Source organism: Hesperophylax consimilis, chromosome 12, assembly GCF_061612785.1.
Source record: "Hesperophylax consimilis isolate HC1 chromosome 12, BYU_Hcon_1.0, whole genome shotgun sequence".
Taxonomy (NCBI): Eukaryota; Metazoa; Arthropoda; class Insecta; order Trichoptera; family Limnephilidae; genus Hesperophylax; species Hesperophylax consimilis.
In genome coordinates, this window is record NC_142847.1 from 28264886 (window position 1) to 28279086 (window position 14201).

General features: G+C 33.9%; 1 protein-coding gene across 1 annotated transcript in view; it reads right to left on the reverse strand.

The window, feature by feature from the left end:
* Positions 1-14201, reverse strand: part of sn (fascin domain-containing protein singed) — a 143541-nt gene that overhangs the window by 120321 nt on the left and 9019 nt on the right. The window lies entirely within an intron of this gene.

Below are 14201 nucleotides of genomic sequence, written 5' to 3' on the forward strand. Positions count from 1 at the left end.
AATTACATTTGTACGGACAAGACAAGAATTTTACTATTATTAGATTAGATACACACTGAGAAAAAAATGTTTCGATGCTATCGGAAGTCGAACTTGGAATCGCCGCTTGCCGAGAGTTTGCCTTCCTTATTTGGCTACTGTTTTTCCTGCATTTCTCCACAGCATATTATTGATTGAAATCATTTTGAAGGCTCAAACCACAGAGTAAGGAATAGCCAGAGATGCCCGTAGGGGCGAGGGGGACAAACCAAGTGGCGCGAAGCAGGGGGAGTGGCGTGGGTAACGTGGATGTGTGATATCTGACAGGGAGATAAAAGGAATCTGACAGTATACAGGCAGTCAATCTGACAGTATATTTCTCTTTCACAACCTCTTAAATCTCTCTTGATTTGTCAAGACTTCTGCCAACAAAGAACGCGGCACTCGAACCAGCATCTCATAGGGATGCTCCTCCAAGTTCAAACATGGCTAGTAAACGAATAATCATCTTGGAATGGGGATGGAAAAGTAGATAATATGAGTTAACACTAACAAATAGCAATGACATGTCTCGCGGCTAGAAGTGAACTTTTCATGCTGATTTCTTGTAACTGCAAAACCTCGAGCGTAAAGCCATGTAGCTGACGGAGGTTTCTGTTATGCAACAGAAACAAGTCTAAAATACTGTTGAACTGTTGCATTATTTGAAGATAACTGTGATGCGCAGAGAATGATAATTTTCTGTAGCCCCTAAACATATGAAAAGTTTTATAATTTTGTATTGTAATTTGTAAATCTTCACATACATATTGCGAATTCTATTAAGTAATAAGAACTATTTTTGACATTCTTGCTCTGCACTGAGCTGCGCTGTCTGCATCTCGGCATATGAATGCCCATATGAAGCCTAAGAATACTGGTGGCACCCGTATGGACATCGGATTTCTGTGAAATGGAGCTTTGATGTTCGATGCAATTACGATCATCGAGGAAGAGCAAAATGAATATTGTTGAAGCTACCATGAAGAAAGTATTGAAAAAGAAAATCAGATATCGACAAACACCCTCAATAATCCCCAAAAAGAAGCGACGTTATTTTAAACCAATTGATAATGTTTCCACTCGCAAACGAGTATAATTCTGCCTGATTTGCAAATGCGATTTCATTTAATAAGAAGCCCCAAAACTGATATAACATCGCGCTATACAGCTACTGCTATGCTATGGAGATTGACTTTCAAAATACCGGAGAAGGCATGTCTGCGTAACGGCACGCATTCGAGAAAGCATACAATATAAAATATTATTTTAGTAGTGGGTGGTCAACTAAATAGTACAAAATAACATTGTGATGGGTTATTATGCCGTGTTAATCTTCCTCCTTCTTTAGACAACGTTTCGGACATACAGTGTCAATCATCAGGGCAGATATATAAAATAAATCAAGATAGTAATTTTGGCCGTAAAAATCTCAAAACAGTAGATAAAAATAAACTTCAAATATTTTATATTGATTTTGTAATGTTTTTTACTAGGAGTACCCACAAAAATATACATGAGAGTAAGCGAGATTTATTCCTTTAATCTTTTTTAATGTCCATATAAATTCCCTTAGCTGATGTATCCTACCTCCACTGACACTATCATTCCAGTAATACCAAACTGGTCTTTACCGGACCTCCTCATATGAAAGTACTGGTACTAGAAGATTGCTGATAGAATAAACTTCGTTTAGGACTATAAAAACAACATTCCTACAGCTAAGCCAACTTGGGAGAGTTTTAATGTTGCTCTATCTGCAAAAAGTGTGAATCATGACCCATCTTCATTTAGTTGTGTTCGATCAAGAACCATTATATTCAGGTTACTTATAAATTCCACCCACAATAATTATTACTAGCGAACTGCCCCGGCTTTGCACGGGTGTAATGTACTAATGTGGCGTCAGGATTCTTGCTGCAGAGTCTCCATCTCTATCTTCGTCGAACGTCACAGCGGTGCTGCCAAGGTCTGGTATCTACGAGTATGTGCACAGACATATGATTCATATGTCTATGAGTATGTGAGATATTGTGTCAGCGCTTTATTAGCAGCAGACACATACCTGGACGGATGACGAACCTCGTGCTGGCACTGTTGGTGGACGCGGTGGACTCTCTTGCTGCAGAAGCTGGTCCAGTTACTTCACCGCCTAGGATTCTTACTGCAGAGTCTCCATCTTCTATCTTCATGTCACCTGTTCCTGTACTTCATTTTACAACTTAACTTCACTTTCTTTTTGTAATATTCATATTTTTGTAATATCTGCATCAACTGTAAAGCGCCCTTGAGGTGATGTCTCACAAAAGCGGCGCTATACAAATTATCCAAGAAATAAATAACACGGTATCCTGTATACTGTAACACGGAATCGGATAGTAATCCGATCCATTTTTAGGCGCTTTGAGTTTACGGTTCCAAAAAGTGCGTTTATCAATAATTTTACTTTATTAATATTTTAATGTAAACATACATTTTTTGCAGAGCTTACCGATTTAGCGACTTAATTTATGACTTATTAGATTGTGTAAATATCAAAGTATTATCTTGAATCAGACTATACTGACAGTAACTAAATAATGTAATATACGTCCGTTTCGACACAGGTGTACCCTAGTGAGACAGATGTCGAAAAATGATATGTAATAAAACTTTGTATTACCAAATAAATAAAAAATAAATAAAGTCTTTATATATTAGAATAGCCGGGACGAGTCAGCGCTACCAGAGATAGGACAACACTCTTGTCCAGGCCGTTGCCCAGTGGCAGGGAGCGCCTCGACACCAGAGATGGAGAATTTCACTCAAGCCACCATAAAGTCCTAATGTGTTCATCAATTTATTCGTTTTTTTATTTCTATATTGATTTTTTATGTATTAACTTAAATGGTTCCATGATAACTCAACACAGTGACAATTCAACACACTTTTAAAAAGTGATATAAAGTCATTGGAAACGATGAAAAAATAAATTTAACCTAACCTAACCTACTTAACCGAAAATGGGTTCGTAAGTAGGAGTATTTGAACTTTAAAGCAGTTTTCATAGGCCTTATACATGTTCTGGGCTTATAAAAAGACTTAATAAAATACTCGATTGTTTCAAAGGCCAAGATGTATTCTACTCGCAATATTTAATTAAAGTATCTGTAAAATTTCTAGGCGACCAAATTTTCAAACCAAAAACACATGATTTTGCATTACTACGTGAGGCATCGCCTTAAGATAGCTCACGTCGCGTCGTCGCGTGTGTTTTAACATTATTTGGCAAAAATAACACATCTTTAAACATCAAACCGTAATAATCACAAGCAAAACATCAATATTTGATGAGGACATACTTTCTTAATTCATTTTTAAAATAAATCATATTGTCAATCTAAATAATTTCACTAAGAATTTTGTTGTAAAGTTGGATGGCCTGGTACATCAGAGATTTCTGGCTGTTTGATTTCTTCCTTGTGGGTAATCAATGTTTTGCATTTCTCTCCCCGTGCCCGTATCTTATAATTATAATTTTATTTTTCCTTTAATTTACTTAGACATCGTCCCAATGTTTATCTCCTATATTAAAATAAATACATTCAGATATCTATTTAGTTTAGAGATAACAAAGCAGCCCAGAATAACGTTAAAAAACACAAAAAAAATTTATTTAATGTAGAATTATTTTAACAGTTTTTCTGGAAAACTGACAGGAATAAAATTTTATGATCAACAAAAAATATTGAAAAGTTCCAATGCAATATACAATAAATTAAATTTGAATATTAAGTCAATGAAAGTGAAGCGCAGTAATAAGTGGTTTTCCCTCTTTTAAACGGGTGCGAAAAGTGACTCCTAAAATGGAAGCAATTAAGAGACTCCCAAATATTCGAAATGTAGATTCTGAGAAAAATTTTAAGGATAAAATTTAGAATCAGTCCAACTGAACACATGAGACAAGACTTCCTTCGTAAACTAGTCCCAGCGAGAGCTCTTACGGACGTCATCAACGTGTGTCCTATTCCTTCTTACGCGTATTGTTAAAAAACGAAAAAGACAGAAGATCCTACAACGATGACGTGATGTACGATATCTCGCTGCGACTAGCATACATATCCCCGTATTCATAATAAATAATGAGCATAAAGCCGGATATTTCCGATCTAACTACCTAGCAAATTTGTAGTACATTTGTCCTACTAATTATTTTAAAATCTTAACAGTTTAACCCACAAATCTAAACCCTTTCACAGTCCGCGACATCTACAAACACTAGTTATCGTTTTTTTAATCTGAAGATTAGCTAAGGTAATTTAACACCAGTTTGAGGTAATTTCTTGATTTTGGCGCAATTTCAATTGGCGAAACGATAATATTTAAAAAAAAAATTAAAAGATGATTTTAGAGGGCAAGAAGTTCACGAACAAAATAGGGATCGTGTATGGATGACAAAGAATGAACCACCATGATAATGGAGAATTTGAAGAGCGAAGCGTGCCACAGATGACAGGAAGAAATATTCATTTCGTTTGTTTTCCAAACAGGATAAATACTACAACTGATGATGATGAAGATTACGGGGCTAGTTTTTCGAAATGGTATTAGTCAGATTACAAGTATTGAACGGCAGTAAACTACAAGTGGAACGCTTTTTTTAAAGGGTGGACATCGATTAGAGATAACTCAATGAATAATGCATAAATGAACATTATTAAACACAGCTAAGTAATCCAATTCGCATTCCAATGCGACAGTGAGCTGTATCTGTCTCTAGCGCAGTTCCACCGGTTTAGGATACAATCTGATAACTGGATAGACCAGTCAATAACATGGCGATGGGTAAAAAAATGCAAAGACATTAATTCTTTCATACAAGAAAAAGTGACGTTTTCTTCGGAGGTGCCGTCACAGGAAACGACAAAGGTAAGTTACTGGGCATAATATACTCATAGCTCTTATTTAACGGAAGAAGAAATGGCAATTTTCCATCGGAAAAGAGTGTTGAGAAATAAATCTCACAAATGGAAAATGTAGTAGAATAGAAATAATATAGCACAATAAGATGATTTTCAGAGAATAGTTCAACCAGTTTTAGAGGTCAAATTTTACATTATGTAAAGATAGTGCTCTAATGAACAAAAGGATTTAAATTGTTTACGTTTCAAATAAATAATTTATTCATCTACATTGTACAGATAAAACCATCACTTTACCCAGAAAAAGAATGAACTGCTTTTACTACCTATGAACCTATGTAAAGGAAAATGTTATAAAATAATTCAAACAAAAGCAATACACATGGAAAACGAACAGACGTCAATTATGCATGTGTGTAAAATAAGGTAAGAGGCTAAATCGATACCCATAACCAATGTTAAATGTCACGATCAAATAAACTGATTATTTTAGATAAATCTAATGAATCAATAAGAATGCACAAGAAATGAGATTTAAACAGTAAATTTCTAAAATTGGACATGGTTCAAACTTCCAATAGATAATTGCAATGAATATGAATCCATTTTGTATTATCTTTGTAAACGGATGCAGAGATATTGGGTCCACAATTACACATAACAGTTGTATCGACGATAAACTGTAAAATAAAACATGTTAACAGAATGGATACACCAAAAACTAGCATGACAACAAAAACTCTGATTAATCTCTAAAAAAAATATCCGGTGAATCAAGATTTACATGCATAAACAGAATTCATTCTGAGTGCCGCCGAATTTTTTTGTTTTTCTGTATTTTTTAACGATAACGGATACATTTCACGACTGGGAAGAGTTGATTCGAGTCTCTAATTTTTTTAAAGAGAAGATCCATAAATCAACCGATGATGCTGTTGTTGAAGATTGGAATTTCGCGTGTGGTTGTACGGTAAGTTTCCAAGTAAAGAATGTATTATTCAAGCACCATTAATGAACGGAACGGGTTTAAATTGATGTGTTAATGCTTTGATATGAATATTCAACTGTTACAACTGGGTCTGCACCAAAAAACACCCATTTCTCGACACACGAACATTGAAGCTGCAAAGAAGATAGGTATTCTGCCTTTTCACAGGGAAATCATGCTAAATCAGACAATCTCGGCAAATAAAATACCAGTTAATTTCAGATCAAATGATAGGCGTTAAACGACATAATATTAATATCATGTTAGAAAATTAACGTGATGGATCAACGAGGATTCAGTGAGTACACTAAATACCAGTTAATTTCAGATCAAATGATAGTCGTTAAACAACGAATATTAATGTCATGTTAGGACCCTGATGGAATTAAATGTAAAAATTAACGTGATGGATCAACGAGGATTCAGTCAGTAAACTGTGGTAGATATTTTTGAGAGGGAGGGCATTTGGAGAAGTACTAAAAAATTGTTTCTGGTGGACGAGTTGAAGTATACCAATAATTGTTTGAAGAGTCATTTATGACGAGATTCATAAAACTAGGACGACTCCGTTGGACAGGACAAGTAGCAAGGATTAGTCGACAACCAATGAAGGTTATTTATACTAATCCTGCAGGACGAAGGCGTGTTGAGAGATCTAAAGTGATGAGTGATCTAAATCTAGGTGGATGGACGATGTGGAGGCCAACACCCCACAGAAAAAACGAAACTCGAAGGAGATTGCAGTGATAATGACGATAAGCGTGGATACAATTTCAGAATTTATAATATAAACTGGAGATAAAACGTTTTTAAATACATCTGTTTGAATTTTATTTTTGTTTTCGGGTATGAATTAATGAAATCGTTGAAATTAGAAATTAACCCACTTCCTGACATCCGATAGAGCTGACACTTTTCAGATAGACCCGTTGTCGATGACAATGCATTCTATTAACTTTTGGTAGCACTCACGATTACACCATTATATTAGATGACATTATAGCAGTTAATTTACCTATCGGGATTTGGCTCAGTTGTTAGCGCGGTTGACTCCACTCCCTAGGAAGGTTTAATCCTCAATCGAAAAAAAGTTGTTTTTTTATATACAGGGTGTATCGGCACTAACCCGACAAACTTTAACCAGCTTTTCCTTAGCACATTTGGAGTAAAAAATGTTAGGGGCACTTTGCTGTCCGGTAGCATTTTTTTTAAATTAAAAACAAAAAAATTCAAATTTTCCACACTACATCACTGTCATTGGCATTGCGTTTCGTGTTCAACAGCTGTTATAAGCAAGTATGTCAAAAAGCGTCTTCGCTCTTTCGCACACACTAAATAATAATAGTTAAAAATGAGACGAATGGTGCCGTGCCATTTCGTTGTGATTGTAAAAGTGCGCCAATATAGACACACACGTGCATTATTCAACGGAATTCGAATAAAATATTTGCCAGATGGGTTTTCAAACTTTGACAAAGGATAAAACAGTGGTGACATGTGGTGAAAATATGAATAATAATTTTATTATTAAAAAAAACGTTACCGGACAGCAAAGTGCACATACGATTTTTTACTCCAAATGTGCTAAGGAATAGCTGGTTAAAGTTTGTCGGGTACGTGCCGGTACACCCTGTATACCTAGAAATAAAAAAATAGATGTTTTATAGTAACAAAACTTTTTTTTACGGGTATGATTTTATTCGCTTGTTAACTTTTATAAACGTCGAAAATAATATCCCTTCCTACGATTTCCTGGTCAAATTTTTTGTGTTCATGTGAAAGAGTTTCCAATTGTCAGGAGCGAATGGTTCTATACCGTGAGGTTGTAGGGAGTATAAGTAAAGAAAATAGGGATGGGGAAGGTTGGGAAGTGCCTGGCTATTCAGATATGGTCTTCAAACACGGCTAACACCATTTGAAGAAAATTTTCGATCCTGTATGGTGGTCTTTCATAAGGACGATGTATTGAGAATATCTACCACTTTACGTTCAATTTAATCATTTTGGCACCTACCTATCATTCTTTTTATCTTCCTGATTATATTTTTAACCGCTAGCCAGCCATAGATTGCCGACGTATCATACATTTAAAAAAAGCATAAACCGATATGTTGTGGTTAATTTGGTACCACTATAAAACGTTACCTCAATTAAAAATTACAAGCGCAACAAGAACAGTACGCAAGTAAACGAACGTAATTATTTTATCCGTAAAATTATTTACAATCATGTACCGTTGATAGCAATCAGAACGATCCGCCGAGCAACAATAAATTATCGCTGAGCAATAATACATTATTAACTGCGCTACACACGCAAGAATCGGATGGGTAACGGAGTTATTGATTGGTTATTTTTAAATAATACATTTGACTACAGAGCAAGCAGTTACTTAATTAAATCTTTCTTCTGCCGTTAGTCACAGTTTAAACAAATAATTTTTCGGATTAGTGAAAATGAAATTCAGATTTATATTTTAACATTTTTTTAACGTGAAAACCGCACAAAAGTTGCGACTGCTTTCAACCGTCTGGAGCAGGATTTCTAACTAAAAACTTGAGCAACTTTTTTTGAAAGAAGTTTCACACTTGTCAATATGCTTTCAAATGTCGAGTTGATCAACTAAAATCGAAACGTCTGAACCCGCTGTAAGCGATCCTTCGATATGAAATTATACTGTGACTAAAACGATCAGTTATTATTAGTATTAATAACTAGGTACTTATAATCGCGACGGACGTGCTTACCAGGTAATTACTGACATAATTTTCTTAAATGCATCCGTTTCTTGATGCTATTAATAAATATTGAAAAGAAATCGTAGATACTTTTAAATAGGTAGGTACTTTTTTTTAAAATTTTAATCGGTATTTGTGTTCCATTTTTAAATAAAGATGGGTTAATTTAAAAATGGGAAAATAAGGACTGCATTCACATGGGAGGAAAGAAACGGTCCGGTGACGGCGCCTTTTATTGTCAATGGCTGATGAACGTGGGGACAATGGCTACCCACCTTCTTTAGATAAGAAAGGACATCGGGGCTCTTTCTATGGTCATTCTAAGATTCGACATCCAGACGTTTTGTGTTGGGGATTGGCGTCCGTTCATTGACAGAATTGAATATACTCTCAGCATCGCCCTGGTAAAAGACCACCATTCAGAATCAAAATGCCGTGTTTGGTGACCAGATACGAATAGCCAGGTACCATCCCACCTTCCTCTTCCTAATCTCCTCATACGTCCCACTACATTCACATTCACAACAGACTTACCCCAAACGGTGATGCTATGCCTTATCGTGCCCTTAGGACAACAAGGTTATATCTGACATTTTGGCCAAAATTGACCTTAAGCAACTTTTTTTTTTCTCTTTAACCTTATCTAAAATATGTCGAACTTATGTAAGATAACAGATTATATTTATTGTTTAAAACCATCACGGTTCCCTTTTGCAAATTGAGAGCAACTAAATAGTTCTATTAAAAAAATATATTAAAGTTTTTGGAAAAACAAGGTTCCATTTGCAAATTTTAAGGGAAACTCAGTTCTATCTGCCGTAGGTAAAATATGTTCGGAACAACGTGGTTCTATTTTCAGTGTATTCGAGCTCATTTGCTTAAAATACACGAAAAATTACATTTGTAAATGAGTATGCAGAATGTTTTGTAATTGAATTATTTTTAAGTTTAAGAACATTCTATGCAAAAAAACATGGAATTTAGCAAAAAAAAAATATCAATATAATCTGACAGGACTTTGTTGTTCGAGTTAAGCTGATTTTGAAAGCAACGATGTTCTATTTCTAAGTTGTTTAAATAAGAGTAAATAGAATTTTCCCAGAGCTTGAATTTTAACATTGAAAGTTGATGAATTATTCAAATTTCAAAATTGATTTACAAGTTCGGTGGAGGTTCTATTCTAGTTCTATGATTGTATCATAATTGCTTGAAATCAACTTTGAATTTTGAACAATTCTTCATTTTTCAAAGTTAATTTTTAGGTTTTTTGAAAGATTTTTTTCAAGTTTTGTTATTATTTCAGTTCTGTCAAGCAGTTAGCCTATAATGATATAATGTGAGAACTTGAATAGAACCTTCGCAGAACTTGAAAATCAACTTTGAAATTTTATGAATTGTTCAAATTCTGTGAAACAAGCCGTTCTTAGTATGTTATTCGGGATTAAGACTTTGAACTTCAATATCTCAGTTCCAAGTGTATATTATACTGGCTTCGGACAGTTAAATTTTATGAATTGTTCAAATTCTGTGAAACAAGCCGTTCTTAGTATGTTATTTGGGATTAAGACTTTGAACTTCAATATCTCAGTTCCAAGTGTATATTATACTGGCTTCGGACAGTTAAATTTTATGAATTGTTCAAATTCTGTGAAACAAGCCGTTCTTAGTATGTTATTTGGGATTAAGACTTTGAACTTCAATATCTCAACTCCAAGTGTATATTATACTGGCTTCGGACAGTTAAATTTTATGAATTGTTCAAATTCTGTGAAACAAGCCGTTCTTAGTATGTTATTTGGGATTAAGACTTTGAACTTCAATATCTCAGTTCCAAGTGTATATTATACTGGCTTCGGAGAGTTAAATTTTATGAATTGTTCAAATTCTGTGAAACAAGCCGTTCTTAGTATGTTATTTGGGATTAAGACTTTGAACTTCAATATCTCAGTTCCAAGTGTATATTATACTGGCTTCGGACAGTTAAATTTTATGAATTGTTCAAATTCTGTGAAACAAGCCGTTCTTAGTATGTTTTTCGGGATTAAGACTTTGAACTTCAATATCTCAGTTCGGAGTGTATATTATACTGGCTTCGGACAGTTAAATTTTATGAATTGTTCAAATTCTGTGAAACAAGCCGTTCTTAGTATGTTATTTGGGATTAAGACTTTGAACTTCAATATCTCAGTTCCAAGTGTATATTATACTGGCTTCGGACAGTTAAATTTTATGAATTGTTCAAATTCTGTGAAACAAGCCGTTCTTAGTATGTTATTTGGGATTAAGACTTTGAACTTCAATATCTCAGTTCCAAGTGTATATTATACTGGCTTCGGACAGTTAAATTTTATGAATTGTTCAAATTCTGTGAAACAAGCCGTTCTTAGTATGTTATTTGGGATTAAGACTTTGAACTTCAATATCTCAGTTCCAAGTGTATATTATATTGGCTTCGGACAGTTAAAACTGTTGTGCGGTATTCAGATGAAAAATGATCACAAATGAGATTTTTTTAAATATGGCAACTGAAATATAAGTGATAGGTAATAACACTAATAACTAATAATAGTTCTATATTTCCTACTAAGCCGATTTTACATCAGGCAGACACAGGTATTTCACACAGGTAAATAGTGCGGGTCACCTCGTCACCTGAATGTGATCGATAAAACAACTTACCGATGGTATATGCTTACATAGATAATCTCAATAACTTCACTACCATAACTAATATATTGGCAATCTGTCAAACAAACTTTAATATAATTCATACTATGTGAACTATCATAATTTTTTAGTGTTCGGAGAAAACTAACCGATATAAAATATTATAATTTTTTTTCTTCGAACTTTTCGTAATCCTGTTAAAAACGGGACTGCAGGCCCTAATCGAATGAATGGATAGGTTTCATGTTAAACTTTCAGGTGCATGAACACGTTTTCAGTTATATTCGGAAAGAACGTAAGGACCTTAGAACGGGGTACCCCAGTAAGGACACATTATCGTATTTAAAAAAATTGTTATATAAAAAAAAAATAAGTATACAATAAAAAATAAAAAAATATATAAAATAAATAAATATAAAACAAAAATAAAAAAAAATAAAAATAAAAAACTACCATTTTATTGGCCACCGACCTGCTGTCCCGTTTTTAACTGTAATTTAATAAATCAGCAATACTCTTTTTTCCATTTGGCTTGACTTCGAACTCAAGAGCCCCGCAGGTCAAGAAAAATTGAATTATTTTAAATACCTACCTGCGTTTTTATTTCTATAAAATTCAATGTAATATTTCAAAATAATAAAATATTACACATAATGTATTTGCGGCACTTTGCAGAGTGGTAAAATACTTTCAATGTCACCTTGGTGAAAGAAAACCATCCAGAATCGAAATGGATTTGGCCGCGATTGGTGACCATATTTCCTCTCTCACATGTCCATTTTGGCCTTACAACATACCCCAGTGAAGATGCCCACAGATATCCAAATTAATAGGCTTGCCCTACCACGAAATCTGGGTATCATTTCGACGAGCTGGAGGCAAACCACGTGACAATGTTTTTGAGGAGTGTTCGAAAATGCTTTGAATAAACTATGACATAATAATAATAATAATAGTTGGATGACTTGTATAGCGCCGTTTTTGTGCAAAAACACCTCAAGGGCGCTGTAAGACATCAGTCGAACATTGAAATAACTAAGGTAGTAAGGCAAAGGTTTGCAGTTTTGAGTGAGGTGGGAAAATTAAAGCACATTTGTAAAAGTATCTAACTAGATATTAAATTTTGGAAACAAGCCCGAAATTTTGTTTACCCGATTTGCGATATGTAGTTCCGATTTTACGCAGCTTTTTTAAATTTCAAAAACAGATTTTATCTTCTAGGACCGAATGGTAATATTACAATGGGAGTTTCCTGTATACAGTCAGATTCATTCATTGATGAATCACCGAAAGTAGGATGGTCATGCGCAAGTTGGTTTATTCCCCCTTTTCCTGATTGGTTCGTCTATTAATTTTAATTTTTATGGGCAATTGGGAATCTTGTGCAGTACCTACTCACGTAAAATAAAATAAAAATGTAAAGAATATAAATCTGTTTGCCTATCCTACTAAAACTCTAAATCGATAAGCTAATTAAATATATAAAGGAATTTCAAGGATAACATACCAATATCAATCAGATCAACCAACAAAGAAATAATTTTCAGCATGAGCTGTAGAATGTAGAATGTGAAAAAAGCAGTCATAGGTATGGTTTCTCTCAAATTTTGTTCAACAACAAAAATGATTAGGGTTGTGGGTACCTAGAACCTACCTAATTACATATGAATAATTAATAACGTTGATTTTACAATTTATAGGAGATACATAAATATTTTTTAATATATTGAAATTATTCATGTAATAAAATTATTAATTTGTATTATTTATTTATTTATTTATTTATATATATATATACGCCTAAAAAGGCTTTTACATAGAAGTGATACATGATGCAGTGTGCATAGGAGAATATGTATTATACAGGAGATATTGACAGTAAATAGATGTAATCCATTTTAGAGAAGGTACAAAATACACACTTGTAAAATTGTGATTACAAGTATAATGAGAAAATATTAAAAAATATGAAGCAATATTAGTCAAACGTAAGAGTAACATAAAGTAAAAAAGAAATTACAACAACACTACATATAAGACAAATCATTAAAACTAATTTACCAACGCTACTCTAATTTGTAGGATTCAACAAAGTGTTGGTGTAGATTATGCTTAATTCTATATATGGAGTCAATAAATAAATCAATAGCACCCCCATACTTGTTGCCCAGATCATGCATCCTATTGGTCAGTGAGTGTGTCTGATAGTTGGTCAAGTATGTATTACAGAAGAATGTTATATTTTGTCTTGTATTCCTAGTCGGCACATGTAGTTTAATAGTGGCAAGGATGGCAGGACTATCAATTAAGTTGTTAATGACTCTGTGTAACACAACCAGGTCTGAAATATTTCTCCTGTCAGACAGTGTTATTAGATGCAATTGATTCATCAAATCAAACTGACATAATATGAAACTTCATGGAGTTTTGAATATCTTCAGCGATGTTTTTGGAAAAAAAAACTTTTACTACTCTGCCACTGAGTTTATCTAATTACTTGAAAAGTAGCATAATAAAGAAGGGCACTTATGAAAACGTCTCAATAAAGTGGCTATTAAGGATACAAGGAATATGTACGTACTCTCTTTTGCTCATAAAGTTAGAACTGCATAAACGGCATCAAATACGTATGCAAGTCTTAAATAAATATGCAAGTCATATGCCTGTCTCCTGCTCGGAGCTTTTACGACTGTTTTGGCATTGAAGGTTAATTTTACTCAAGACATTCACCTTTAGGCGAAACTTTTCAAAACAAAGCTTCTCAAAGATTTTAAAAATAGGCATACGGTAGGTACTGTTCGTATGACTAATATTACTAAATGAACAGATTTTGTCTTCTGGAATTTCAAGGTCAACGCACGAAGAAAAATGAGTATTGCTGATTTATTA